This window comes from Gallus gallus, chromosome 27 (assembly GCF_016699485.2).
Source record: "Gallus gallus isolate bGalGal1 chromosome 27, bGalGal1.mat.broiler.GRCg7b, whole genome shotgun sequence".
NCBI lineage: Eukaryota > Metazoa > Chordata > Aves > Galliformes > Phasianidae > Gallus > Gallus gallus.
This window is the reverse complement of record NC_052558.1, coordinates 1,999,720-2,005,719: the sequence shown is the minus strand read 5'-3', so window position 1 is coordinate 2,005,719 and position 6,000 is coordinate 1,999,720.

Sequence of the window (6,000 nt, the reverse complement as noted above, 5' to 3'; positions counted from 1 at the left end):
TTAAACGTGTTGTATAAGAAAATTTCCGATTCAATTCGAAATCCTAGCCTCAACTATTAAGATCCTACTTTTAAAAGCATATAAAACGCAATAATAAAACAATAGGAAAATGACGTTTGGTTATCTCAGTGCCACGGTGTTCCGTGTATTTGGAGTACTTGGATCTCTAAGAATCCTCACGCAATAAACCCTCATGGCACACAAACACTCCTCACTTTCCCCCCCATCTCCACGTGAGATGCTGCAGCTCCGACACACCGGTCCTTTTAGAGGAGCTGCTCTGAATGCTGGCGGGCAGGGCGGCTATGAGCAATGCAGGACGTACAGGGCTGACCAAATATTATCTCATCCGTGGGGGCAAGCCAGCCCTCCTACTCCCTCATCTGTGCCAGATCCCTCTCGTACAGCATCCTGCTCTCCAGGTCTGCCATCAGCCAGCGGCAACGCTTCCTGCTGCATCCCCCCGTGGCAGCACTCCCGTTTTCTCTCCCTGGATGTCAGCAATATCTTTGGCACGTTGCGCTTCTATCACGGTTTGGAAGAACAACTCAGCTGCCGCAGCCATTTTGTCACTGAATTCAACTGGAGCAGCCTCCAGCCAGCCCCGTGCTTAGCAAAAAAGGAGAGCAAAAACCTTTGCATCGCTGCCGTGCTCTGAACCAATGTTAGATTTGGCAAAAATGTGCTGAGATTTTAGAGATACGGCAACGCGGCGTCTAACAAGTCCTTTGTCATGAATGTTGAAGATAAAATATCAGAAGGTCGTTATCTTTTTTCCTCGTGTTATCAGTGCTCTGCCTTTGCTTTCCAGGCTCGTAAAAGATTCTAACTGCATTTTTCCTCGTGTTTCTGTACAGCCGGGAGGTGTAGGAATGCACTGACATAACGTAGCGCACAGAAAAAGGAGAGCTGAGATTCCTCTGTGATAGCAGCAATCCGGGACCCGAGGAAAGCACCGAACTGCCTCAACCTTTAAAGCACGAAAGCTGTCATCGGTGATCTCAAATTTGGAAATTTTACAGCTGTTGAGATGGAAAAAAACAAGATCGGTTCACTCAACAGGTTTCTTATGGGTTTAGCACTGGGGGATGATCTCACCTCGAGGCGTCGCATCCAGAAGAGGCCAAGCCCTGCCTGCAGAGCAGGCTGTCCTACTGAGCTGCAACTGGAGAGTTCGTCAGACACGGGGCGTTCAAAACAGCTCAGCCCTGTGTGGTTTCTCCAGTGTGTAGTAAGGCTCCAGCACAGCCCTTCCCTCACTAGGAAAGTTAAAAGGGTCTCTTCTCATTTTCATGAGACGGGGAGAAAGCCGCTCCAAGATAACATGCCATCACCTGACTCCTTCCTGAGGCCATTCGGAGCCTCCACCCTCCCACACAATGGAGTTTATCTGGGAGGTTGTTCCTGCCCCTCCCTCTGTCTACACCTTCAGGTATCCCATTAGGGAGGCTCTGATACCCGAACCCAGCAGGAAAGCATCCAACTCGCACAATCTCCACGCTTGCAGCAAGCAGAGCACAACCTCAGAGCAGTGCCTGAGCCAAGGCAGCGCGTGTCCTGCCTGCCTGCAGGAAGCACCCCAGCCAAAACTCACAGGTAGGAAATGAATACCTCCGTGATCACGTTCACTTCCAAACAGCACACAGCATCGGTGAGAACCATTGTTTGTTCTGCCTTGCCTGAAACGGTGTGATTTTCCTCTGTGTGCCAGCAAACCTTTCCCCGTCCTCATTCACTACTTCCTAGAATACAAGAGAATATTATTCTCGGCAGGATTTGTCCTCTGCTTCTCTTCCTCCTGCTTAAAACAGGCATAATAACACCCTACCTTACAGGGCTTTCTGAAAGCCTCTATTAAACAAACTGCTCTCAGATTTGTGTAAGAGGAAAATTAAATCAACATCCCACTGTAAAGCTGGAGTTACTGCATGCATATTTCTGGCAGTATATTCAGCCTCTATGCGAGCGTGTGTAAATACACACCAGCCCTCACAACCAGGGTTGTCTCAGTAGGAAAGAAGTCACTTGAAGTTAAGGAAAAGCTGGATTGAGTTTTCCATGCAACCTCGATCGACCTCTTCATATTCACCCTTGGTGATGAATACAGAAAAAAAAATGTACAGCTGTGTAATTAAAGACTGCAGTGAAGTGTATCTGCATAGGTGGTTCTGTCCTGGCGAGGGGGATCAAGAGCAGTGCCTTGTGCTTGGATAAAGGAGTAGTCTGAGAGGAGATCAGCCATTTTTTCCTCTAAATGAGGAAACGCCCATCCAATACCCCCAGAGAGGGGTGGCATGGGGCACCACTCCACTTCCAGCTGTGCAGAAGATCCCTGGTATGCCTCATGCACAGGGCTGTGAGCCTAGCCCCCACAACCCAGGACTGCAAACAGCAGCTTTCCGTTTCACATCAGCTGAAAGATCGTTTCACAAGCCAAAGGTCTGGCTTCAAATTGGCCCCAAAAGTCCTCAGCCCCCAGATAAAATGAAAACCTGAGAGCTACAAAAGTCCTTTGGACTACAAAACATCAGAACAACCTGAAACACAGCAGTCACGCTTGCTCTCCTCCCCCAAATCGAGATGCCGCTCACATGTTCTGTGCTGCTGCTTGCAGTGAAGACTCTGGGGCTCCTGCATAGAATGAGTCAGGGCAGCAGGGTCCAAATCTCACTAGGCTGTTCTTTCTTCCTGGAAACAGCCGTGAGCCAGCAGGCTGGCAGCTCCAGGCACGTGCTAGCAATCTCTGCCATCGCTGCTATCCAACCACAACCAGGTCCCACTCAGCCAACTGTTGTCGAATCCGTGTGTGGGTCAAAGACCGTATTCTCAAAAGTAAAAGCCTTCTGAGGGACGACATCCCAAATCACACTGTATCACTTGTGTTATTGTGCTCTCCGTAACAAAGGTAGCTGTATTTCACTCGATTCAAATTAGCACTGCTGTTGCCTGCGCAGGTAATTTCCTGCCGTGTGTCCCACTTTCTCTGCAATACAAGCTCCCATTCTGCAAGGCGGTTAAGCACAGGAACTTAACTGCCTTCAGCAGGAGTTAAGGACAAACTTCAGAGCTTTGCTGATTAAGCACAGAATTGACAATTCCTTTCCCTTTAGAGCACCATGCTTCACAGGAGCTTCCTCCAAAAACTCATCCCTCCTCCCTGCGCTTCTAATAATTTCTATCATGCCCTGAAAGCGTATGTGACAGCATCACAAAGTGAGAACCCTACAGATTGCTGTACAAAAAGATGTGTGCCAAGCACACACCCCTGTCTGGGAGGATGAATAGCTACAACTGCAAAAGCAATCCTGGGCATTCAACATGTTCTCCCAATTCCTGAACATGCTTATTTTCTTCTGGAATAATTTTTCTGTAACACGGCACCAAACCAAAAGCAGTTGCACTGCTCAGATTGACAAATAAGGTCCAGTTGGCTGCCAAGAACAAAGAAGAGATCTCTTTCCATCCCTGCATGACTCAGTTTCCCTCCATCCATCTTTGCAGAGATGGAGGGATGCTCATCAAATCCCTCAAAGCGACCCCTGCTGCCTCGTCTCCATCAGCACTCTCATTTCCAGGCACTAAAACCTGTGCATATCTCATCTGTGCTCGGGAAAAACAGTTGTTTGGTTCTGTGATTCTGTAGGGAATCCGACTGCAAAGCAGCCAAAGGCTCATCCCAACGCTGACGACAAAGGAAGCTCACTCAGCTTTGGTTACCATGCAGTGACAAAAGCCACAGGCATGCATGGAGGTTACTTCCACTCGCACCTCTTTCATTGAAAACAATCAGGTTTCATTTATCCTGGAGCTCTGCAAGTAACTACACAACCAGAAACGGTGGTGACATACCCTGAGAAGGCTGAGCCAAAGCATTCGGGAGAGAAGATGGTCGTGTCTGGTCTCAGAAGCATTTGGTGGTTACTCGCTGTAGCCACAAAAATCCTTAAGGGTGATTGCTGTCTCCTATATCCCTGTGCTGCCAGGAAGATCCTGAGAAAGCTCTAATGTTCACTGGAATTTACAGTGTAATTATTTTTGAAGTGAGGATATCAGAAGCACTCTCAGCTTCCTGCTCTCTTTGTCTTGTTCCCCTCCTGCACCCCAGGTTCCAGAGCTCACCCGTGAAATCTGAATGCTTTGGGAGGAAATACATACCTGGGGAGGCAAAGCGTTCCTTGCTATTTGCTGGAACCCTCAGCATCACAGCTGGATTGAAAGCCCTTCTGGAGGTTTTTTTTCAGGCTCAGCCCAAGTCATGGGCGCGATGCCACAATCCCTACATGAAAGGGTTATGCAAAGGGTCAGAATCGGTGATGATAAGATTCCCTTCCAGCCAAAACAATCTACAAACATCCAAGGAAACCCACCATCCTCTGGCAAGAGCCAGGACCAGATTTTCTGAAGTGCAACAATGTCTGGCTCCAGAATCACAGGGGCAGTGCCTCCAAAGAGCAATGAAATCATCTCTTCTGCCTGGGAGGTTCAACAAGCTACGTTGGCAATGCCCATCAGCTATAGACCACAAGGCTGGAGCACTGGGAACAAAACTTGAGCAGATGTGTTCAGAATTGCTTTAAAATTAATGTCATACTGCTTAGAAGATTAAAAGAACAGTGAAATGCAGTGAAAGTAAACTCAAGAAGTCTTTGCACACGCTAGAAATACATTGTGCAACCCAGCCTGCTCAGCAGGCTCCAAGTGGGAATGGCAGAAGCTGCTGCAAGTCAGGACTGAGGTACCTGGGCAGAGCAGTGTGGGAGGCAAGGCCTGGAGTTGCAGGAGTGCAGCTTCAGAGAGAATGGGAGCTGACATTAATACATGAGGCTCAGATGGTATCTGTCTGTAGGAGGCCTGGCTCAACTCAAGGCCATTAACTTGTTGCTCTCTGAACAGCACCAAAAGGACTGGAAGCAGAAGCACGTTGGCCCAGCATGGTCTGTGTTCAATGGCTGCTTAAAGATTACAGCGGAATGAAGAACGTTGAGAAAGGTGCAGAGCCACTTGAATGGCTGCAGGCTCACAAGGCTGCAAGTTTTTGCATGAAGCCCAAGTCAAAACCAGGCAGACAACCGGGATGTAGCCTTCAAAGTAGAAAGAAAGAAATTACTAGTCTTCACTTCTTCCCTTTCAGGAGTTTGAACTTAAAGGGGAGTCCGTCAACTTTAAATAAATGCTGTTCATAATTAAAAACGTATTTTCCTTGCTGCATATAAGCCCCTGGATGATTAATAAGACATTTTTCAAACTACTTTAATTCATACTAATTAAGCTGCTTGTTTACCCCAGTCAATAATTTTTCTTCCAGGGAGTTAAAGCTATCCCAGGAGGTGGTCTCCCCTCCAGGGACCAAGAAGGAAAGGACCCCAGGGAACTGCCTAAGGCACCAGTAACATACAGAGGTGGTTCAGAGAAAGCAACAGAGCTGGTTACGTGAATTACACCATGTCAAACCCTCACTGCACTTCTTTTGCTAAGCCTGATTCTTCGCCTGAATAAGATGAGGAGACATGAAGTTGCTCAGCTCCTGGGGGCCTTGAAGAGCAGCTTGCCTAGATTTTGTCTGAGTTCCCAGCCTTGCTGGGGACCAGACTTCACAGGCCTAGCACAAAAACATAACAGTGGCTGCATAGCTCCTGGGTTGGGTCAAGCTCGTGACCAACAGAAGATAAATACGTTAGAGGCAAGTGGAAGGGGTGGAAGGGGAATTCAGAATTTCACTGGCATTTTCTCCTGCCTTTAATATTGTTTCTTTCAGCATTTCAAGCCCACAGGCCAACTGGCAGGATTTAGAGAGTTAAGGAGCTCCTCCCAAGCATTGGTGCATTCATGCTTTGAATCCTGCACCCTACGGAAGATCCATCAAGGCCAGGCTGGATGTGGCTCTGGGCAGCCTGGTCTGGTGGTTGGCGACCCTGCACATAGCAGGGGGTTGGAACTGGATGAGCATTGTGGTCCTTTTCAACCCAGGCCATTCTATGATTCTGTGACTTCCTCCAACAG